At 44.0% G+C, this 24,657-nt stretch overlaps 7 non-coding genes across 7 annotated transcripts; 2 read left to right on the top strand and 5 right to left on the bottom strand.

Annotated features, from left to right (window-relative positions):
• Positions 1 to 3,049: 3,049 nt before the first annotated feature.
• trnas-cga (transfer RNA serine (anticodon CGA)) lies at positions 3,050 to 3,131 on the bottom strand. Its single transcript has one exon. It is a non-coding gene; the product is annotated as a tRNA-Ser (tRNA).
• A 4,867-nt stretch (positions 3,132 to 7,998) lies between these two features.
• trnaf-aaa (transfer RNA phenylalanine (anticodon AAA)) lies at positions 7,999 to 8,080 on the bottom strand. Its single transcript has one exon. It is a non-coding gene; the product is annotated as a tRNA-Phe (tRNA).
• Positions 8,081 to 9,764: 1,684 nt separating this feature from the next.
• Positions 9,765 to 9,846, bottom strand: trnas-gcu (transfer RNA serine (anticodon GCU)). Its single transcript has one exon. It is a non-coding gene; the product is annotated as a tRNA-Ser (tRNA).
• A 3,694-nt stretch (positions 9,847 to 13,540) lies between these two features.
• On the top strand, positions 13,541 to 13,623 carry trnal-cag (transfer RNA leucine (anticodon CAG)). Its single transcript has one exon. It is a non-coding gene; the product is annotated as a tRNA-Leu (tRNA).
• A 2,073-nt stretch (positions 13,624 to 15,696) lies between these two features.
• On the bottom strand, positions 15,697 to 15,787 carry trnar-ucu (transfer RNA arginine (anticodon UCU)). The gene is given in 2 exon segments: positions 15,697 to 15,732; positions 15,751 to 15,787. It is a non-coding gene; the product is annotated as a tRNA-Arg (tRNA).
• A 3,624-nt stretch (positions 15,788 to 19,411) lies between these two features.
• Positions 19,412 to 19,483, top strand: trnad-guc (transfer RNA aspartic acid (anticodon GUC)). Its single transcript has one exon. It is a non-coding gene; the product is annotated as a tRNA-Asp (tRNA).
• Positions 19,484 to 21,973: 2,490 nt separating this feature from the next.
• On the bottom strand, positions 21,974 to 22,047 carry trnai-aau (transfer RNA isoleucine (anticodon AAU)). Its single transcript has one exon. It is a non-coding gene; the product is annotated as a tRNA-Ile (tRNA).
• Positions 22,048 to 24,657: the final 2,610 nt, after the last annotated feature.

Raw genomic sequence — 24,657 nt, forward strand, 5'->3', positions numbered from 1 at the left:
AGCAGGTGAGGCAACATTTCATTAACGGAGATTTGTGTAAAACCAGCTCCTGAAGCACAGAACAGCTGCACAGTTTAAAGTTTCCTTTCATCCACAATGGATGCTCCATTCTATGATTTTGAACAATTGAAATTGAGAATGTGCATTGTTATTCCAGTCGCCACAGCCTGAAAACCACTTCAGGCATTGATGTCACCCTTGGATTTTAAATTTGTAAATCCATTCTCTATCTTTTTAAAGCTACTGTTGAAACTGTATCCAACACATGCCCAGTTCTTTGTGAAAGACAAGGAGAATTGAAGATATATTTGTATAATTTTCCTTTGACTAAATTTGTACAGAAGCAGAAAGGCGGGAATCGCACTCAGCTCTTCATGAAACTCACCCGCTAAACATTGAAAGGTGGCAGTGTTTATTCAAGGGATAATTCTTGACCATAGAACACAGAACAGTACAGGCCCTTCGGCCCTCAATGTTGTGCCGAGTTATGTTCAAACCCAAGATCAACCTCTCCCACTTCCCATCATTCTGGTGTGCTCCATGTGCCTATCCAATAACCGCTTGAAAGTTCCTAAAGTGTCCGACTCCACTATCACAGCAGCAGTGTATTCCACACCCCAACCACTCTCTGAGTGAAGAATCTACCTCGGACATCCCTCCTATATCTCCCACCATGAACCTTATAGTTGTGCCCCAAGCCAAAACGTAGACTTGTGTATCTTTGCAACATTTACAGCTTGTGTCTGTCTGTGAGTAAATGACATTTCAGCGATCTGTTACTCATTCAAATGTTAACTAGTAACGAGAAGAGGAAGAAAGTTACTGCACCCTGGACGGAAATGTCAAATCATCTTGAAGGAGCCGTCGTGGAATTCTTTTTGCAGTTGCTAAAAGCGAAATAGCAGAGAATGGTTTCGAACCATCGACCTCTGGGTTATGGGCCCAGCAAGCTTCCGCTGCGCCACTCTGCTACGTAAAGTCGAGCTATGCATTTATTATTAATGGAGAATCGAAAATTTGGAACAGTATGCAATCTGGGCAATACAACTGAGCAAGTTGTATGGGAAACACTATGGGGACTGCACAGGATAATCCTACCGTGGGCAGGGCACTAAGTGAAGATGCGACATTGACTGAGTTGTCAGACGGAGCAGGGAATCGTTTCAGAAGATGCCAAGGAAAGTTGGAGTGCCAAATGTTTTATGATCACTGTACAAGTAGACGGTGAAATGCAGGCTTCAGGTTGGATATTCATGAGTTCTGAGATGGGTGAAGAGACTGTGGCATCTCAGCGTAGTAAAGGTGCAATGGGGATTAGGAAGGGTAAAGGTGTACGCTTTATTTTATATCGTCTTCCTTGATCTTCGGACCAAAATGTCTCACTTCACACTTCCTTACGTTAATTAAGTTGTATCTGTCACGTGCCTGTCCATTCCACCTGCCTGTCTACATCTTCTTGAAGATTATCAATATCCTTCTTATTAAAGTTCAGAATATTTTCAAGTTTTGCACCTTTGGCAAAGTTTGAGATTGAAACCTGTCCACCCAGATATAGGTCAGTAGCCTCCTCCAGCATCTACGGACCTCCCTATCTCTGTAAAGCCTTCCACTCACTACAACCCTACTTATCTGTATAATTACCTCCAGCTCCTACACCCCTCCCTCTCCCTGTAACCTCCTCCAGCAATTACAACTATTTTCCCTCTCCTACCCCCACCAGCCACTACAACCCTCCCTATCTCTGTAACCTTCTGCACTCACTAAAATGCTCTGAGATATCTGCTCACAGGGCGTGGGAGTAGGACGAGTCCATTCAGTCCCTCGAGCCTGCCCTGTTATTCGGGAAGGTGAAGGCAGCTTTGTTTCCAATCTCCACCTTCACCCCTTTACCCCGTCACCCTTAATAACCACTGTTAACAAGAAGATATCGATCCCGGGTTAACAATTCACTGATTCCCTTTTGGGTGAGGGCAAGATTCCAAAACTTGGAGTGGCCTCAAGTGTTACTCAGCTTCTCTCCTGGGAGTTAAACTCTGTCCCTCTTTCTCTCTACCCATCCTCCCCCGAAACCAGGTCTCAGGGTTCCCCCAGCCTCCGCCAGCGGAAATCATTCGGCTCTCTTTACCCCCACCATCACATCCTGAAAAATGTAATTAAACCCCAGAGAAAAAGGCCCTCATTTTTCTAATCACTCCTCGTAACTTCACTCCCAGCTCCAGACTTCAGTCTAGTGAACTTTACATTATGTCAATCACCCCAATGCCAATTTGTATGTGGCTCGGGTAATAATCCAGAGATTGTAACCCCTGAGGACCTGTTCTTTAATGTATTTCCTCGTTGCTGATGAACCCCAAACAGGTCCTTTTACCCGGTCTTCCACCGTTACTCAAAAAGGACTCTAAATAATCTTGAGAAATCAGTGAACATTTCATGTTTAGAATCGATTTCACAGAGATAAGGTTGTTTATCACAATATGGATCACAACAACTGGATCCCGTCCCCACTCCTACTTCAAAGCAACAAGAATGTTAACGCGGTTCTAAACAGGAATTTTTCCTGCTTCCTTATGATTACAAATAAATCTCGTTTCCCAAAACGATTATCCCTCCCTATTTTCCCACCTGAAATCTCCTTTCTCAAGCTGTTATAACCAGGAATGTCTTACGCCCAGTAATGAGCAGCTTTTGCAATGTGTTTGAATGAACACCATTTCATATCGTCTAAACAGCATTTTGAAGTTCTCATTCATTCACTGTATTCTGGTGAAATATGATCATTATGTTCTGTGAGTAATTACATAAGAATCTTCCTCTGATATGAGACCTCGTTTTGTCCTTGTTCCCCTGATGCTGCTTTATTTCTCTTTCTTCTCTCGTCGTGATCTTTCTCATGGAATTTCCAGCACACTCAGCCCAGTTCGCCAGCTGAGTACATCCCGGCCCACAGCACAAATCCACTGCTTGAAAAGAGAAACACCGAAAGTTACATTTTATTTTAGCGGCTGCCCCTCTAGACAAATCGTGACTTCTAAACATTTTATACCAGATTCGCTGCGAGCAGGATTCGAACCTGCGCGGGGAAACCCCATTGGATTTCGAGTCCAACGCCTTAACCACTCGGCCATCGCAGTTACTTACCTACCCCTGCTCAGTAACATTTCTACTAACTTTATCAGACATAACAATGATGCAGAGAGCAGTGTGCGAGCTGAATTTGTTCATCTTTTATTTTGTATGTTTCTCTCTGAATGAGAACTCATTTATTAGTTCAGAGGCTTGTTTCTATGTTTCGAAAAAATGTTCATTAAAAGCAAATAGATTCCGAAATTTAGAGAAAAAAATAAAAGATTTATTTTTATTTCATTCCCATCAAATGTTGCGTTTGAAATTTATGTCCATTTCTTTGGAGACACAAGAGGACAAGTTTCTAAATAAATTCCCATTGCGACGCCGGGAATTGAACCCGAGCCAGCTGCTTGAAAGGCAGTTATGCCCACCGCGATATCACCAACACTCGCTTGGTTGAAAGAGTCGTTATTTTCATTCGTTATAATTACGGAACTAACTGAGTTGTTGATTTCATCAGACACGAGATGTGTCCATAACGCAGTTTGTAAACTGAACTTGGCTTGTCTGGACAGGTTCAGCTTCCTCTTTACCACTGTTTCTGACTGAGAAATCATTGATTAGTTTCCAGGGCTTTAAAAAAATCTCAACAACGTTTCCACTTTAAACTAGATTTTCCGTCAGACACACATGGATGATGAGAATATTGATGTGAATTTTATTTGAGCAGACCCCCTCCCCTCCCCTCCAGTTCTCAGACAGACACTGACTGGTTCGAAGTTTGTTTGACTTTTTATAGAAAATAAATCCCTGTCTCACGACCTGCTTTTCTCCTGTTCTCAGACACATTCACTTTCTACAAGGGGGCACTAACTGGTTTGAAGAATCAGAGTCAGACTGCAGTCACCGCATTCTCTCTCCATCCCATTCTCTCAGTGCCACCTTACACCATATCCGACAGAGTGATTTGGAAAAGTTGAGTGAATCACCATAAGACCATAAGACGCAGGATCAGAATTATCCCACTCGGTCCATTGAGACTGCTCCGCCATTCAATCATGCTGATAGTTTTCTCATCCCCATTCTCCTTTTCTCATTAACCCTGATCTCTTTATTAATCAAAAACTTATCTGTCTCTGTCTTAATGACACTCAGTGACCTGGCCTCCACAGCCTTCAGTGGCAAACAGTTCCACAGATGAACAACTCTCTGGCTGAAAAAATTCCTCCTCGTCCCTGTTTGAATGTATCGTCCCTTTAGCCTGAGGTTGTGCCCTCTCTGGTTCTGGTATCTCCTACTAGTGGAAACATCCTCTCCGTGTCGACTCTATCCAGGCCTCGCAGTATCCTGTACGTTTCAATAAGATCCCCCACTCCAACCCACCCCCGTCTCCATGCTTCTAAACTCCAACTAGTGCAGACACAGAGTCCTCAACCGTTCCTCATACGACAGTTTCTTTATTCCAGGGATCATTCTCGTGAACCTCCTCTGCATCCTTTTCAATGCCAGCAGATCCTTCCTTAGATATGTGGCCAAAAACTTCAAACAAACTGCAGGTGGGGTCTGACCAGACCCTTATCCAGCCTCAGAAGTACATCCCCGCTCTTGTATTCGAGCCCTCTCGACATGAATGCTAACATTGTATTTGCCTTCCTAACTGCCGACTGAATCTGCTCGTTAACCTTAAGAGAATCTTGAACAAGGACTCCCAAGTTCCTTTATGTTTTTGATTTGCTAAGCATGTTGGTTTTGGAGAATTTAGAGATTCTGAGAACCAATACTTTGTATTTTGACCCTAAAGAAACACAATGATATTTGCAATCACTATAATAATTGAAGGGCGGTTGGGGGGAAGGTGGGGGGCGGGGGGGGATGCGGTGGTGGACAGACATGATTGGGTCTTGCCACGGAATCTGACCAACAGCACCTGAATGCAGCATCTGTGGCTCACTGTCCAATTGCCACAGAATCTGGTTAACAGGTGTGATCCTACATCACATATACTTCAGCAGTTCAAAAAGGCAGCTGACCACAACCTTCCCAAGGGTAATTAGGGATGGGTAATAAATGCTGACCCAGACAGAGACACCCACATTCCATGAATGAATTGAAAGACAATCTGCGGGGAGCGGCCCTCAGAGTGTTTAACAGTTACTGAGCTGAAAAACTCGAACTAACCCGATGGAATCTGGAGCAATGGCCGGGAGAAGGACAATTTCCGTCCTGGGACCTTCCATTTGGTGAAAGTTTTGTCCTGTGAATGTGTAGATGTGAATATTGTGGAAGAGAGAGTGTATGAAAGGAGCGGGCGGGTCAGACTAATCCAACTGTGTTTGTGTGTCTGTTCTGATCATGAGACCTCCGAGTCTCTCTTGTATAAAATGAAACGATTTTTCAATCAAAGAACACACCCAATTCCCCTGCTGAGTCCCAAAGTTAGATTTCAAGATAACGGTTTCTTTAAATACAAGATTTCAGTCGGAAAGTCTGTCAGCGATCGCGTGCCTCCACATCTTACCTCAAATCCTCAATATCTGTCCCTGAATCCAGCCACGAGCAATTAAGGCAAAACAAAATATAAAACAATGAAGCATATTTTTATTAAATAGGGTGACAAAGCGGCACAGTGGTTAGCACTGTTGCCCGTGTTTGATTCGGGCCTTGGGTGTGTGGAGTTTGCCCGTTCTCCTTGTGCCTACATGTGTTTCCTCTGGGTGCTCCAGTTTCCTCCCACATTCCAATCGCATGCTGGTTAGGTGCATTGGCCATGTTAAATTGTCCCTCAGTGTCCCAGGATGTATAGGTTCTGGGGATTAGCCAGGTAAAATTGTACCAAAGATGTTCTTTCAGAAAGATATTGCAGACTCGATGGGCCAAATGGCTTCCTTTTCCAATGCAGAGATTCTATGCATAAACATCGCCTCCACTTATGAAGCCAAGGATCCAATCCGCTTTCCGAACGACATGTTCAAAATGTCATCTCACTCTCAAAGATCTGTCTGAATCTCAGGCCCCTCTGAGCTTGCACACTGTTAAGAACTGGACCATTTTTTTCTTGCCTCTCCCCATCTCTTCTGTCAAAATGCAGCATTGTTTCTGAGTGTGGGATTAATAATGTGTCTCTGCTACAATATGAGTCGGAGTACTGTGAATATGTCAAAATTCACAGATGACACTAAGATGGATGGAAGAGCAAAGTGTGCAGAGGATGCTGAAAGTCTGCAAAGAGATATAGATAATCTAAGTGAGTGGGCAAGGGTCTGGCAGATTGAGTACGATGTTGATAAATCTGATATCATCCATTTTGGTAGGAATAACAGCAAAATGGACTATTATTTAAATTGGAAAACATTGCAGCATGCTGCTCTGCAAAGGGACCTGGGTGTCCTTGTGCAGGAATCTCAAGGAGTTGGTTTGCAGGTGCTGTGGGGTAACGTGTACTTGAGAAAGGATATACTTGCACTGGAGGGAGTGCAGAGGAGACTCACTAGGTTGATTCCATAGATGAGACTGTTGGCAAATGAGGAGAAACTGAATAGACTGGAGGTATGCTCATTGGAGTTCAGAAGAATGAGGGGAAATCTTATCGAACCATATAAAATTATGAAGGGAATAGATAAGATAGAAGCAGGGAAGTTGTTTCCATTGGCGGGTGAAACTAGAACTGGGCGGGTGGGGCCGGTGGAGGAGGGGGGAGGTGGTGCGGGGTAGCCTCAAAATAAGGGGAAGCGGATTTAGGACTGAGCTGAGGAGGAACTTTTTGACACAAAGGGTTGTGAATCTGAGGAATTCTGTATCCAGTGAAGCAGTTGAGGCTACCTCACTAAATGTTTTTAAGGCAAGAATAGATAAATTTTTGAACAAAAACGGAATTAAGGGTGAGCGGGTGGGTAAATGGAACTGACACCACAAAAAGATCAGCCATGATGTTTTTGAAGGGGGACCCTATTCCTGCTCCTAGTTCTTATGTTCTTCTGAGAACTGAGACTGCAGCTTCTGTTTCTCCAAGAGAATCTCTCTGGATAAAGCCGGAATTTACAAGGATTTCTGTCACTGAGGCATTGTCTGGCTGTCTGTGTCTCACTGCTCCAACTCACTCTGTCCCTCCATCCCCTCTCATCAACTCTATATGAAGGTGGGATCTTGTTGTTTAGTGACTGAGTGCACACAATCTGTATCTACATCTGATCAAATAGAATTCAGCTTGTGAACAATATCATCATTTCAACCAGCTCTGGGTTAACCCAGGCACGGCTCTGATTGGCTGCAGCCCCCTGAATCTGGGGAACAGACACTGTGAGCATCGCCGGCCTCAGAGGCTTTCACACTTACTGAGCTGGGAAACTCCAACTCATCCCTGAGAATCCACAGCACAGAGCGAGAGGAGAGGAAAACCTGTCCTGGGAGCTGTCAATCTGAGACACAGTTTGACCTGTCAATGTGCAGATGTGAAGCTGCTCCTTCCATTCCCAATCTGCTATAACCAGGAGTTCCTAACGCCCAATAATGACCAGCTTGCAGCAATGTGTTTGAATGAACACGATGTCATATCATCCAAGCAGCATTTTGAAATTATCATTCAGTGTATTCTGATGAAATTTATTTCTTATGTTCTGTGTGTCATTCCATAAGAATCTTCCTCTGAAATGAGACCTTGTTTTGTCCTTGCGCTCCTGATGCTGTTGTTTTGCAATCTGCTCACATTCTGATTTCCCTCATGGAACCAGAGAAAGGGAACAGCACTGAATCATTCGGCTTATCTTGTCCATGCCAGCCCGAGGGCACCCAGGTGTCCTCTTCAAGCTCACCTTCCTGCACTCGGCCCGGAGCCATGGAGCTGAAAGCATGATGGTGATCCACATACTTGGCACCAAAATACCAGAAGGAGTCCCGGCTCTGGGGCTGCCGGAAGCAAACACTTTCAATGATAATCGCTGCGAGCAGGACTCCAACCTGCGCGGGGAAACCCCATTGGATTTTTAATCCAACGCCTTAACCACTCGGCCATCGCAGCTCCACAGGTTGTTCAGCTAATAAAATCACCTCAGTAGCGTTCATACTAACTTCATCGGGCACCGTTATTGTCCAAAGCTCAGTGTGTGAGCTGAAAATTGTTCCTCTACTTTTGTATCTTTGTCTCTGACGGGGAACTCACTGACTAGGTCAGAGACTTGTTTTTGTGTCTCAGTAATTTTTCATTACAAACAAATTAGTTCCGAATAAAAAGAAAAACACAAATCTCTATTGTATTTCATTATCGTAAACTGTTGCGCTCGCCGTGGTTTTGTCCACTCGGTTGAAAACACAGGAGGAAGTGGATAAAGTTGTAAATAAATTATCAATGCGATGACCGGGAATATGAACCTGGGTCAACTGCTTGGAAGGCAGCTATGCTCACCATTATACCACCATCGCTCGCAATGCTTAAGCAGCCCTTATTTTAAGAACAAAGAACAAAAACAGCCCCGGAAACGGGCCCTTCGGCCCAACGAGCCCGCGCCGCCATTTTAATACTACCAGTTCCCCCTCCACCCATGACCCTTATCTATTGTTTTTATGGCCATCCACATTGAGGGAAACTAATTTAGGGAGAATTTATTCCTGCCAATCAGCCTAACAGCACATCTTTGGGGTGGGGGAGGAAACCGGAGCACCCGGAGAAAACCCACTCAAGGACGGGGAGAATGTGCAAACTCCCATAGACACCGGCCCAAATCCATGTGTCTGCACAGCAATCAGCGATAGTCACTGAGCTGTCATCTTGCCCAGTATCTGGTCCAGTTTAGGCACACACTAACGACATGAAGCACTAGGCCAATCTCGAACAACCAAGAGCAGCCCCACTACGACCCATCGCGTGTATGCCCCTTGTTGGACACAAGGCGGACCGACTTAAACCTGTGAATGAAAAGAGAAAAAACATTATTATCATCCCATATCCTTTTCCATTACCTGGGTCGTCCCAATGCTAATCAACCTTATTTAAAACAATTTCCTATATCCTCCCATCTCCAACCCACTCATGTGCCTGTCTCAGTTACTCTGAAACAACTCCAGCGCGCCTGCCTCTGTTTTTTGTTCACTCCGTTTAAAGTCCAAGAGGCCGCGATCAGGTTCTAAATAAATTATCAATGCAATAGCCGGGAATCGAACCCGAGTCAACAGTTTAGAAGACAGGTAAACTCACCACAACACCACCATCGCCCGCACTGAGTAAGTAATCGTTATTTGCATTGGTTTTAATTACGGAACTTCCGTCGGTCCTGCACTGACAACAATCCCACCCAGCCTGTATCCTCATAACCCCACATATTTACCGTGCTAATCCCCCTGACACTGAGGGACTATTTAGCATGGCCAATCCCGCTAATACGGCGCTAATTTTCATGGCTGAGCTGCCGATTCTGGAAAGACAAAATCTGCCATTCGGGCCGCAAATGAAGCTGGAGTCTGCTTTGGATCTTCTGAAACCACATGTTTACCTGGTGGCAAACTCCTGTCCAAAACAGGGGTCCTGATTTGAATTGATCGCCAGCTCCAGTTTCTCATGGGATTAGAAATATGAGAATGTGGAATTGTTTTGGAACATTCACCCCTCAAGCCTGTGTGTCCAAACTTCATCTTGGTTCCGTGAAACTCAAAAACACTGAGCGAGTCATCAGTTCACCGGCAATAAGGAGACAGAACAAATACACCACCGACGAGGATGGGATTCGAACCCACGCGTGCAAGGCACAGTGGATTAGCCGTCCATCGCCTTAACCACTCGGCCACCTCGTCATGCTGCAGCTCCTCCCCAAACCACCTCTTGTGTTTTAACATCCGTAACAAAGAACACATTTCTCCCGCAGGATAACGTTGCCTTTCTGCTTTCTCTTGATTCGTTGTTACTTTTCCATTTGATGTAAATCCAGAGAAAGTAAAGAGAGAGACAGTTCACCTCTCTGCTCCCGGTTCGGTTTTGAATTCTCCGAACATGACCCTAATGTAAAACAGAGCAAGTGCTGTGAGCTTGTGGAGCAACAGGAGAGAGTCTGACCTCCCAGTAGAGGGCTGTGTCCCCCAATCACGGAGCTTTTCTGTGTCGCTCTTTGGATTTTGGTTGTTTGCGATTGTTCCTGAAATGACAAATTCCAAATCTGGGATAGAAATGAAAGTTTAGGGATGATCCGATTCTCATGCTTAGTTATTTTTAATAAACTTCTCTATTTGAACAATGTGTGAGGAATATGATTTGTCCAGTGTCGGTAAAGTTCGAGCAAGGTTCACAGTCCCAGTTGTTTCTGGGAGCCATCAATGGGGAGAGCTGACTGGCTGTGATTGAACCAGAGGATTCACACCTCAGGAGAGGAGCAAGACTGAGAAGGCGGAGCCTTCATGATCAATCTCAACTGAGCCGGGAATTGATCCCGCGCTGTTGGCTGAATAAACTGTCCAGCTACTGGAGACAAATGCTCTGGGCTACTCATTAATGAAAACTAAGACCATCACTGTTTCTATTTGATGGAGTGAGTCGGTGATCGCAGAGGATGGTTTCGATCCATCGATCTGTGGGTTATGGGCCCAGCATGCTTCCGCTGCGCCACTCTGCTCCCAAAGTCAGCCCCTCCCTGCTTATTACTGCTGCCCGCGAGGCAGGAATCTATTCACTGTCTCTTTTTGTTACAAACAAAACCCTGGGAAGCTCACCCTGGCTGGATAATAACACTTAACATCACCCCGAATGTAACACACAGAGAACAAACACACAGAAAAGCAGTAAAAAACTATTAGGAGACACTCACAATGAGAAACAGAAAATATTCGAGCAAACCGGCAAGACACTGAGATGGAGAAACTGATTATGTATGAAAAGGGACTTTCTGTTGCACGAATATAGGCCCTGTTTTGAAATGGATGTTGTGTTGTGTAACTGTGCTCTCTGCTGTGTAACTGTTCTCTCTGTTTGGAACTGTGACTCTCCCGTTGACAGATCTTCACTGTGGTTCTGACAAATTCTTCCCTGTTGTGTAAATGTGTTCCCGGTTTGTAAATATCATCCGTCTCGAGCAGAAGTTTTTTCTTCTTTTGTGTGAAATGTTCCCTGTTGTTCTGTGAAGATGTTTTCTGTGGGAAAAAAATCGACGGAAATTTCAAGGCCGCCATTTCTGAGGCTTGCTTTCAATTCCAGCATTGTTTGGGCCGAATGGCCTCCTCCTGTTTCTGTTTTCTATCCATGTGCCTATGTGTTAAATCAGTGAATTTGAATTTCACCAGCTGCCGTGGTGGGATTTACTCCGTGTCCCCAAAGATTAGCGCGGGCCTCTGGATTACCAGCCCAGTGACATCACCTTTCATCCCTGTAAACAAAAACAGCTCATTCAGCTCAGCATTAAACCTCTTCCTGAGGAGATTAGAATTCCTGCCACAGAATTTCAATTAGCCGATTGATGCAAAGCATTTTGTTCTAGTTTTGGAACATTAACAATTTATCCAGATCAAACATACATTGTGGAATATCTGATCTAAAAACACTAAGACGAGTCAGAATTAAATGAACAAAGTTCCAAGGAATTTAATTCTGAGACAGTTGTTTGGAAATAACGGTGGATGTCAGTTAACGGGCGAGAGCTCGGTTTTCAGGAGGTTCCACCAGATTTCTGTAGAAAGAGACCGGACTCGAACCTGTAATCGTTAGAGAGCAGCATGGAAAGAAGCAAAATTAATCGTTTCACCCATTAGCCTATGTTAGGCTGCCTGTTTGTGGAATGTTCCTTGTTCAGTCCTGTTCCTTCGCTCCGCCACCAACCCAAACACCACACACACACACACACACACACACGTTTTTTTTGCTGCATCTCTGTATCTGTGCCGCGTATTGGTCTCTTCTGCACCTGGACAAAAAAACCCCACTTTCCTTCCACTTTTCACTCTCGCACCTTCACATGGTCCATCTCTCATACTTCCCTATCCTTCCTTGACCTCTCTGTCTCCAATTCTACACAGACTGACCACCTGTAATTAAAACCCCACCGACTCACACGTCGAGTACAGATCCTCATTCCCCACTCCCTTTAAGGACGCCAGGCAATCTCCCGAGAGGGTATGCAATCACCAGGAAATTGCAGAGGCCGCGAAGGACATAAATATGCAGCCACCGCGACGAAAGGGCAGTCGGGACCAAACATCCCTCGCCGATGGGCATCACCAGCCGAGATTGGGTGAGTAAATAGATTTGGTGATTATTCTAACTTGTCCACATTGTACCACATTTTTTCTGACCTTCCCAATAACTAGCTCAGTTGTGGAACGGTCCATGAGACGGATCAAGCACATAAAGTCCTACCTTCATTCTACAATGGACGAGGATATATTGTCTGCGTTAGCTTTGGTCTCCATTGAAAGACAGTTGGCTACTGAGGTAAATTATAATAAAGTAATAGATCACTGCTGGAATGAAGCCAAGACGAAAGAGACTCTTGTAGTTGCTTCATATCTTTTTCATGTTCCTTCTTTTTATTTTATGTTACCTTTAAAATGTTAAATAATTAAATAACACACGTGTTTTTATTATGTTTTGTATTTAATTACAAAATAAAAATGAACAATGAATTTATAATTATTTGGTATGCGCCGTGGCGCCTTTTTTATGTGTTCGCCCTCTCTAACTTTAGAACCTGGCTCCGCCCCTGCAAACTGACCAACTGCAGCCGCTCCAAATAGATTCACAAAATTAATGAACAAACGACAAACAAGCGCAACTGATCTTTTTAAGAAGCCGTGACATATATTAACACCGCTTCAAGAACCAATTTGCTGGAACTAATTCAATATGAACCGTTTCAGTGTCAGCTCTATTCATGGCCAGTTCTCAAACAGGCATTGATTGGTTAGAAGTTTTAATATTATCAGGGAACAGTCATCAATATTCTCAGGGAAGTGAAACTTCCGCCCCGAACTTCAGAGAATCCCGACAGTAAGAAGGAGGCCATTCGGCCCACCGAGCCTGTGCCAACAACAACCACACACAGGCCCTATCCTCATCACCCCATGTATTTAACACGCTAATACTCCTAAGGGGAAATTTAACGTGACCATTCCACCAAACCAGGCACTAATTTTCTTGGCGGAACGGCCGATTCTGGAAAGACAATATCTGCTATTAGTGCTGCAAATGAAACTGAGGTCTGTTTTGGAGCTTCTGAAACCACATGTTTTCATGGTGGCAAACCTCTGCCCAAAGCTGGTGTCCTGATTTGAATCGATTGCCAGCTGGAGTTTCTCATTGGGATGAAGAATATGGAATGGTGCTGGACTATTCACCCCCCAAACCTGTGGGACTCTGAGCCTTACCTTCACCTTGGTCCGTGAGCCTCAAAATAAGTGATCAGTTCACCCTCAATCAGTCAATGCGGAGACAGAGTTTGAAATGGTACAACAAGAAAGATGGAACTCTAATCGATTTGGGCAGAGGTTTTACACTCTATTGCAGGCCGTCAGGATGGCCGAGCGGTTTAAGGCGCTGCGTTCAGATCGCAGTTTCCTCTGGAGGCGTGGATTCAAATCCCACTCCTGACATTGGTTATATTTTCCTTCGAGCGGCACCATCCAAACCCAAGAAATCTCTCACGTGACACCACAAGGGCAGCAGATGCAGAGAAACAACGACCATCTCGAAGTTCCACTCCGAGACACACATCATCCTGACTTGGAAACATATTCCCGTTCCGATGGTTCACAATCCTGGAAATTCCTCCCGAATGGCAGTGTGTGTGTGCACAGACACCACATGAACTGCACTGGCTCCAGAATGAATTCATCGCCAATTACTCAAAGATAATTAATTTGGAGAATACAGGCTTCCCGGGTCAGTGACACACATTTCCCGGATGAATGAATCATTAAAAAAAATCTCGCGCCACACAAGGGGCACGCCTGCCTTCAGAGCAGAAAACTGTGTGTATGAATCACACCCTGAACACAGCTACTTTTATACCAGATTTGTGTCTGAAAACAGTATTTGGAACCAACTCACGATAAACCGCTCAATGTTGAACGGAAGAGTTTCACTGAGTGATGTGCCTGATGTTTTTGTTCAATATCGGGGGAAAGGGGGATTTGAAATCGGTGCAGTCATAGCCCACTGTAGGATCCAATTATTTTTCTTTCATGAATCTATCCGGGATCCCATAGCATCTGTGGAGAGAGAAACAGTCGTTTCAGTGTAAGGTCTGCATCTGAAATGTGAACTATCTCTATTTTCACAGATCCTTTCCAGTACTGGTCGTAAATCTGTTTTCACAAACACGACCAGATCTGGAACGTATTTCCAGCATTCCGCTGTACCAAAGTTAGCAATGTCAGGCTCTGTGGCTAATTTGGTTAAAGTGCCTGTGTATCGGCAGGCATATCCTTGTTTCCAATCTCTGTGCACGGACACTGTTAATATCACTTATTTCCACAAATACGCAATATCCGGAACGACTTTCCAGCATTCGACCTTACAGAAAGTCTGTGTGGTTTAGTTGTTGAAATCGCCTTTCTGGTAAACAGGTGATGTGGGGTTTGAATCTCAGTCCAGCCTGGATTCCTTTCACGTGATCTTTGCAATTGTGCAAGTCACAATATCCCTTCCTTGCTAGTCAATATTATCTATCCCTTCACAGTTGATGATCTTCAAAGATGAAACAAAAACAGAGACTCCCCACGAATATTCCGACTGTTCATTTACACGATCGAGGTATTTTCATCACCTTGCATTGAAGAAAACATTTAATTTGCAACAAACCCAACGGTGTAAGTTCTACAAACACAGTTGTCTCTTTTTTGTCCCCTCAGGGAATTTCGAACACTGTCAAATGACCTTAGAATCATACAATCCGGACAGTGCTGAAGGAGACCATTCTGCCCATCGAGTCTGTAGCGACTCTCCGACAGAGAATCGCACATAGGCCCTATGCCCGCTAATCTATCTGTACAAACACCTTGGGGACCGAGGGGCAATCGAGCATGGCCAATCCGCCCAAACTGCTCATCTTTGTGGGAGGAAACCGGAGCACATGGCTTCCTGGGATAACTTGCCTGGGTGAATGCGACCTGAACAGCTCTACAAACAATTCCCACCATCCAGGAGAAAGCATCCCACTTCATTCTCTTCTCATGCATAAAAGTTCACTCCCTCCACTACAGACACACAATGGCAGCAGTGTGCACCATCTACAAGATGCACTGCAGCAACTCAGCAAGACTCCTTTTCCAGCACCTTCCAAACCCACGGCCACTACAGCCTAGAAGGACAAGCGCAGCAGATACATCAGGATAACACCACCGCGCTGCAGGGCACTGATATTTATTGATTGATTTTTAGTTATTTATAAGTTGTTGTTGTTGCGTGTGAGTTTTTAATCTTCTTTATCTTCCAAAAGAAGCAGAAGAATTATTGAAAAATATGTTCCTACTTCCAACGCAATCAGCGAACGCAATATCAAACGTTAAGAAAGCCACTGGCGTTTGTGTTTTCTTCTGTGGTTTCCCTGAGAACCGAGTAAACAAACACAGCGTGGAAAGATGGCAGAGCAGGAAATATCTGTGTCAAAGCTGTATCGCGTCAATGAAGCAGCAAACCGTTTGCTACTAATCTGATCCAAAACACAACTCTGATGGGATTTGAACCCACAACCTTTGAATAGCTAATCTGCTTGTAATTAGAAGTCCAACGCGCTATCCATTGCGCCACAGAGTCACATACTCAACGCCTCCTTTACAGGGTCTTATATGGATTCTTGACAATGTAACAGCTGCTGGTAAGTTCAACAATCTTGTATTTAAAACGTCGGGGATTTCATTGATTGCAAACCATGTTGGACATCTTATGCCTGTTGGAATTGCAGACCTTTATGTCCTTTTTATAGGGAATCTGTCCAGAATGATCCTCCCTCTCTCCTCCTCCTCATTCTCTTGCACAACTTGGAGTCTAATCTGGCAGGCTTCATAGTCGGGAGACACATTCTACTCCCTCTGTCACAGGGCGGATCAGTTGCAGTAAAACCCCTGAACAGAACACAACACAAAGCTGGAAGCTGGAAATCTGAAACAAAAACAGGAAATGCTCAGCAGGAGAGGCAACACTTTGATGAATGGAGATTTGTGTAAAACCAGCTCCTGAAGCACAGCACAGCTGCAAAGTTTAAAGTTTCCTTTAAATTTAAATTAAAATTAAATATTAAAAATTAAAATTAAAAAAATTAAAAATAAATTAAAATTAAAATTAAAATTAAACTAAATAGGATTGGAATGCCCTGCCTGCTGCAGTTGTAGATGCGTCTAGTTTGGGGGCGTTTAAGAGATCCGTAGATTGGTTTATGGATGGAAAGTGATTGGTTTAGGTTAGAAGGTCATTGCTTTTTAATTGCTCGGCGCAACATTGTGGGCCGAAGGGCCTGTTCTGCGCTGTAATGTTCTATGTTCTGTGTTCTATATATCCACAATGGATGCTCCATTCTGTGATTTTGAACAATTCAAATTGAGAATGTGCATTGTTATTCTAGTCGCCACAGCCCGAAAACCACTTCAGGCATTGGTGTCACCCTTGGATTTTTAATTTGTAAATCCATTCTCTATCTTTTTGAAGCGAATATTGAAACATTATCCATCAGCCGCTCAGTTCTTTTTGAACGAGAAGGAGAAATGAGGATATATTTGGATAACTTTCTTTGACGAAATTTGTACAGAAGCATAAAGGCGAGAATCACACACAGCGCTTCATTAAACTCACCCGCTAAACATTGAAAGGTGACAGTTATTAATCAAGGGATGGAAATCCATTTATTCGTTTATTCTTTGTGGACAATAGGAAAGTTGGAACAGTATGCAATCTGGACAACTTAACTGAGCAGAGTGTAACACAATGGGGACTGGGTAAGATGAGCCGACCATGGGCAGTGAACAAAGTGGAGGTGCAATGTTGTCAGACGGAGCAGGGAGTCGTTGCAGAGTGAAGGAACATCGGAACGTGGGAGTGTTAAATGTTTAATGATCACTGTACAAGTAGACGGTGAAATACAGACCTAAGGCTGGATATTCAATGTGTTCTGAGATGGGTGAATAGACTGTGGCATCTTGGCATGGTAAAGGTGCAATAGGGACGAGGAACACTAAAGGTATACACTTTAATTTATATCACCTCTCCTCGAGCTTCGGACCGAAATATAACACTTCACACTTTCTTACATTAATTAAATTGCATCTTTCGCATGTCTGCCCATTCCACCAGCCGGTCTGTATCTTCTTGAAGATGTTCAATATCCTTCTCACTAAAGTTTCTCGCTATTTTCAAGTTTTGTACTGCTGGTAAATTTTGAGTTTGAAACCTGTACACCCAGGTATCGATCAGTAATATACGTGGAGAAAAGCACGTTTCTCTCTATATACCATCCCCAATCAGAAATAGGTAAATTTTTGTGTAATATATGCTTTAATATGTTTGTACCAATAATTAAACTATTGCATAATGAAATTCTGACTATTCTAAACAACAATGATTCAACATGCCACTTGGTTCAAAAGGAAATACATACCGGTACTAGCACCTTTATTTAAAAAGCATAGCCTTGCTGATTTATCTGTATTTATATGATGAATAAACTCAGCACAACATGGGCAGGCGGGCCGAATGGAGTACTTCTACTCTTATTCCCTATCTTCGTGTGTCTGTATCCTGGTTGTTAATTTCCCCTCAGCTGGATTGCTGAAACACACGGTTCAGTGGGAATACCAGAATAAAACTAAAATATGAGAGAAAAATCAAACTGTGGGATTCTCAGCTCTGTCAGACTGTCTGGTCTTCAGACAAGATGGCAACTGATGGCATTCAGCTAGTTTCCTGAATCCACAGCACGCGGTTATTTATCCGGTGTATCCGATCCCAGAGACCCACAACACGGTTAAATGACCTTAAATCGAGTGGTTTTTTTTTCCCGTGTTCTGCAGTAATATATTCTCTACAATGACTTCTCGGGATCACGAAACTGCTCCTGATTTCACTCATTCTCAGAATCTACTCTGGAGAAAAATGTAAGCAAACCCCGGGCTCATCCGGGATTTGAACCCGGGACCTCTCGCATTTTCATGTCGCGACCCTAAGCGAGAAACATACCCCTAGACCAACGAGCCAACTGCCAAACGCTGTGTCATGGAAGCATCTTTTCAATGTCTCCTTTAGCTTTTCAACCATCTTTTCGGAACAACATTGTAAAGTCAGGAATGTTCCCGAACAATGTTCCATTTCACTGTCTGTTCTGGTGAAGATCAGAAGCAGTGATATCAGTTTTCACCACTCGCCATGTCGACCTGTGGTTGTAACTCGCCAGTCGCGCCGGTAATCTCATTCTGACAGCCGGATTTGATTGGATTTGATTTATTTTTGTCACATGAAATAGTATACAGTGAAAGGTATGGTTTCTTGCAGACAAAGCATACCGCACATAGAGAAGGAAAGGAAAAAGTGCTGGATGTAATACCACCTCATCTTTCCACAAGTAAGGGGACCAAAACTGGACACAATATTCTAGTTGTGACTTCATCCACACAATTGAAACAATATTTCTCTACTTTCTTGCTCCAGTTCTTTTGCAATATATGCTTACATTCAACTTGCCTTTTTAAAATTATACATTTTACCCGCATACTGACTTTCTGTGATTCTGGACAGAGACATCCAGATCCCTCTGCCCAGACAGATTTTGAAACTGCTTTCCAGAAGGATAATACTTTGCCTTTCGCATTTATCCACATTGAACTCCATCTGCCAAAAGCTATCCAATTCTCCGACTATATCTAGATCCATCTGGAATATTTTTACATCCTCTTCACCGCCTGCTTTCCCACAAATTGTGCATTATTCGCAAATTTTGTCCTGTTACACTCGACAAAAGAAAAACAAATTATTTCTTGACAAGATAAAAGTAAAATCCTGCCGATGCTGGAATCTGAAACAACAAATGAAAATGCTGGAAAAACTCAGCAGGTCTGACCTCATCTGTGGAGAGAGACCGGCTGAGATTGTCCAGCATGTTCAGACTTCAATACACCCCGTCTTTCCTCCAAAATTAAAAAAAGAACATGCGGTTTGATATGAACGGCAATCGCACCTTTCTGTCTCCAACTGATTTGTGTTTTTTCTTCATGCATCCATCTCATTCTCTTTCCTGCTAATCCAAAAGTCTTAATTAGTTAGTTAAATCCGCTGTTTACTGCATTAAATGGTTCTCCGTATTGGGGGAAATAACTGATCTCGTCAGAACTGAGTTGTCGCTCCGGAAGTGTAAGTGACAAGTGTGCAATGCGTATGATCACTTCCTGTGTCAGCTCCTCGTTAGTATAGTGGTTAGTATCCCCGCCTGTCACGCGGGAGACCGGGGTTCAATTCCCCGACGGGGAGTTTATCGCAATTTTACTACTTCAAATTGTACTTGTGTTGTTCTCAAACTTTCAAAATAGAAACGAAAAAGACTGTCAAGAAATGAAACTTTCAAAAATGCAAATCTTAACATTTGTACCGACACTTTTCGTGACCTGAGATCAACGTTCCTTCAATTCATCAGCATTTTGGCTCACCTTTGATTTGGCGATGTCACGTAGTCAACACGTGGAATATTACCCTGATATCAGCACAATGTCAATAAATGTTGTGATTTCATGTTTTTCTGTTCTATTTTTGGATGATCCACTGATTCCCAAATCCCTGAAAATAGAAAGGAAACCTCCAATGTTTTTCAACATTGGAAATCCCTTTGAGTCTGTGAGTTGTGAAGATTCATGCAGCGTGAGGAATGGAATATTAATGCATGATTGTAAGAGCAGGAAGGTTCAGTTCGAGCTGGACAAAATTTTGGTGAGGCCACCGCTGGAGGACAGTGCGCAGTTCCGGTCAAATCACTACAGTAAGGATTTCATTCCGTTGGAGAGTGTGCAGTTTCCATTTACCAGGGACCAGATCGTTGCCTGGGATGGAGAATTTGAGCGATGAAGAGAGTCCATGTAGACAACATTCACTGTCCTATTCTCATCAACCACATTTGTCTCTTCCTTGAAACACTCCGTCATGTTCGTGAGACACGGCCTCCCCTTTACAAAACCATATTGTTTCTCACTAATATGTCCACTCATTTCCAAGTGGGAAAAGATCCTATCTCGAAAAATCCTCTCCAATAATTCCCCGGCCATTGATGTAAGGCTCACCGGCCTGTAATTACCTGGATTGTTGCTGTTATCCTTCTTCAACAAAGGAACAACATAGGCGATTCTTCAATCATCTGCGACCTCCTCTGTCGCCAGTCAGAATACAAAGATTTCTCTCAAGGCTCCAACAATTTCCTCCCTTGTCTCTCTCAGTATTCGGGGTATATTCCATCAGACCTATCTTGTCGACCTTAATATTTCTCAAGGGCACCAATACCTTCTCCGTTTTGATCTCAACATGACTCAAACCACCTGCACATCCTTCCCCAGACTCATCATCATACACGTCGTTTTCGGTCAACATGACGCAAAGTGCTCATTTAATACTTCACCCATTTACTCTAGCTCCACGCATAGATTCTCTCCCTTGCCCTTGAGTGGGCCGACCCTCTCCCTGGCTACCCTCTTGCTCATTATGTATGTATAAACAGCCCTGGGATTTTCCTTAATCCTGCTGACCAGTGTTTTTTTCGTGACCACTTTTAGCCTATTGTTTCATTATATTTTTCATCTTCCTCATCAGGTTAAGGAGCGGCGCTCCAAAAGCTCGTTTACCAAATAAATCTGTTGGACTTTAACCTGGTGTCCTGCTGCTACTTAATGTGCCTCCCCCAGTCCAACGTCAGCAACTCCGCGTCTGTCTGCGAGAGAATGGAATTAATACTGTATCTGTTATCCATGATCTGCATACAGATTTGCTCCTCTATCTCTTTCTCACCACACTTCCCTTTTTCCTTCTCTATCACTTCTGTTCACATTGTATTGAATAGTAATTGCCTGGTTTTCTATGTGACTGATGGTGTCACTCTGTCCGTGGTACTGTTGGGGACTCAATGTGTATTTGCCAGTTAGTGGGAGCTGAGAGTGACTGCGGGGTTCATTCCCTCCCTGCGATGCTCTGCCATTTTGGGATTAATGTTGTAACTGTCCTTCTCGGTCACTATGTGAGGGGACTGGGTTGACTTTTACCTATCAGTCTCTGCAACTGCCTGTGGGATTCATCCTCTAATTGTCAGTCTCTGGCTGTGTAAATCAATGTGTACTCTTTAAATCTCAGAGAAGAGAGAAAATTACAGCACAGGAGCTGCCCTTCAGCCCTCTGAGCCTCCGCCGACCATGCTGCCCATGTGAACTAAAACCTCCTTTCAGTCTGTGGCACTGAGCCTGCTTTCTGCTCAATGGGCCGAGTGTTGGCAAGTGGAATTAGTTGGGCAGGCCAGGGCATTTCATGCATCACTGTAGATTCGATGGGCCAAAGGGCCTCTTCTACACTATCCTATTTTCTGATACATGGCCTTACAACCCAAGCTTGGAAAATGATGTATTCATAGATAATGTATTTTGGGTGGATGTCAGTATAAACTGCAGAAATTTGGTTCATGTCTTAAAACTCACAGTTTGTTTTCCCCGCGTCGAATTGTTGATATTTCAAACACTTTGTCTGAATTTATTGTGAATGCTGAAAATGTAGTGACTTTTCGAACACTTCATAGAATCATAGAAACCCGACAGTGCAGAAAGAGGCTATTTGGCCCATCGAGTCCGCACCGACCACAATTCCACCACAGCCCTACCCCCATATCCCTACGTGTTTGTCCCTCATCCCACGACATCTCAGGACATTCAGAGACAATTTCACCATGGACGACCGTGCCGCCCAATACCGTTCAGTTTGAGGGAAAAGGTAAACTGGCCCGTACGGGGATCGAACCCGCGACCTTGGCGTTATTAGCACCACGCTCTAACCAACTGAGCTAACCGGCCACTTACAAAGTGACGTCCACGGACGGTTATCGGGGCAGCACGGTAGCATAATGGTCATTGCTGCTGCTGCACAGCTTCAGGGACCTGGCTTCAATTGGAGGAGTTTGCACATTCTCCACGTGTCTGCGTGAGTTTCCTCCGGATTCTCCGGTTTCCTCCAACAGTCCAAAGATGTGTGGGTTAGGTTGATTTGCTGTGCTAAAATTTCCCCTTAGTGTCCTGAGATGCGAAGGCTCGAGGGATTAGCGGGTAAAAAATGTAGGGATATGGGGGTAGGGCCTGGATAGGGTTGTGGTCGGTGCAGACTGGATGGGCTGAAGGGCTTCTTTCTGCACTGTAGGGTTAAAGAAAAACACTTATCAGAAACATAGTGTGATTTCTATATGTGTGTTGCCTGATGTTGTTGTTGCTGTTCTTGTTTTTTTTCACTGTGACTGTGTTTTCACTGACTGGCAATGAAGATAAATAAATAAATGTCTCATGATCGAATTGAATGGTAGAACAGAGTCAACGTGCCATGTGCAATGTCTGTTCTTAATTGCTGTCTTCTGGTGACTGGAAGAGACGGATCGATGGATACTGAGGGAAATAAGGGTGGAAATTGCACTGGCAATGGAGGCAATTTCTAACCCAGCTCGTTATATGGGTGGTGCCAAATGAGTGGAGAATTGCAAAGGGTAAAGACACCTCTTCAGAAATGGCTGTGAGAACCAGTCCAATCAGTTTAATATCAGTTTAATTGTTGGGCCGAAGGGCCTGTTTCCTGTGCTGTGTTGTTCTTTGTTGTTCAATATGTAATATTCTCCAAATAATTACCCGAGGGGGGAAAAAAACACCCACCTGTGCTGATGCACAATAATTAAGGAAAGCCCCTCAGTAATCCCATAGTTAATGAACTTGATCGAGATCTTCATCAGGGTAATGGAAAAGGCGAGGATTCAAATCCCAATCCTGGCAGTGTTTGGGGGAGGCAGTGGCAGTGGACAAGTAATCCAGAGATCCTGGGTAATACTCTGGGAAGCTGGGTTCAAAACCCAAAAGGGCAGATGGTGAAATTTTAATTCAAGACAAACCTGGAATTAATTATCCACTTTTATAAAACCCCATGCAGTTTACTAATGTCCTTCAGGGAACAAAATCTGCAGGAGGAGTGTATTTGAATCAGCAAGTCCAGAGGTAACAACAACATGGATGAGGGTTTCAGGTACAGTTGAGATCAGGTATTATCAACAATGTGTGAAGTTACACAGCTGGAAACAGGTGGCCTTGGTGCAGGAACAGATGTGTGGTCAGAATCTCATTTCCAGGTGTAATGATGTGCCAAGGTTATATGAGTTTGTTTCGGCCTCGACAGTGACCAGGGAGAGTGATGGAGTCATTGACTGGGAATGGAATTTGTGGTGGGACCTTTGGCCTTCCAGATGTTTCATGGGGAATTATCTGCTTATCGAGTACAAGCTGCTGGATAAGCAATCTAATAATTTAATAGGAAGGATTGGTTCTGAGAGCTGATGGTGAGCTGGAACTGGGTATTATCAGCTTACGTGTGAAAACTAACTCTTCTTCAGATTATGACACCGAGAGATGAGGCCTAGAAATAGGAGGGAACCAAGGTTAGATCCTTCAAAGATTCGGGAGATAACAACACAGGAGGGAGAAGAGTAACCATTGCGGGTGATATTGTGCCACTGACCAGAAAGGTGGGAATGGAACGAGGCGAGTGCAGTCTTCCCCAGCTGGACAACCATAGAACATAGAACATTACAGCGCAGTACAGGCCCTTCGGCCCTCGATGTTGTGCCGACCGGTGGAACCAATCTAATGACCCTCTAACCTAAACTCTTCCAATATTATCCATATGCCTATCCAACTGACCATTTGAACGCCCTGAAAGTTGGCGAGTCCACAACTGCTGCAGGCAGGTCATTCCACGCCCTTACTACCCTCTGAGTAAAGAACCTACCTCTGACATCCGTCCTATAATTATCACCCCTCAATTTAAAGCTATGCCCCCTCGTGTTAGCCATCACCATCCGAGGAAAAAGGCTCTCACTGTCCACCCTATCCAATCCTCTGATTATCTTGTGTGCCTCAATTAGGTCACCTCTTAACCTTCTTCTCTCTAACGAAAACAACCTCAAGTCCCTCAGCCTTTCCTCATAAGACGTTCCCACCATACAAGGCAACATCCTGGTAAACCTCCTCTGCACCCTTTCCAATCCTTCCACATCTTTCTTATAATGCGGCAACCAGAACTGTACGCAATACTCCAAGTGCAGCCTCACCAGAGTTTTGTACAGTTGCAACATGACCTCACGGCTCAGAAATTCAATCCCTCTACCAATAAAAGCTAACACACCGTACGCCTTCTTAACAACCTTCTCAACCTGGGTGCCAACTTTCAGGGATCTATGCACATGGTGACCGAGATCTCTCTGCTCGTCGACACTACCAAGAGTCCTTCCATTCGCCCTATATTCTGTACTCCTGTTACTCTTACCAAAGTGAATCACCTCACACTTTTCCGCATTGGTCTTCTACACTTTGCTCAATCTGTTCTTCACAACAATCCTTGAACTGATGTGATGGGAATTTCTTTCGCTGAGAGAA

Source organism: Carcharhinus amblyrhynchos, unplaced genomic scaffold (assembly GCF_965287045.1).
Source record: "Carcharhinus amblyrhynchos unplaced genomic scaffold, sCarAmb.v2.hapA scaffold_42, whole genome shotgun sequence".
NCBI lineage: Eukaryota > Metazoa > Chordata > Chondrichthyes > Carcharhiniformes > Carcharhinidae > Carcharhinus > Carcharhinus amblyrhynchos.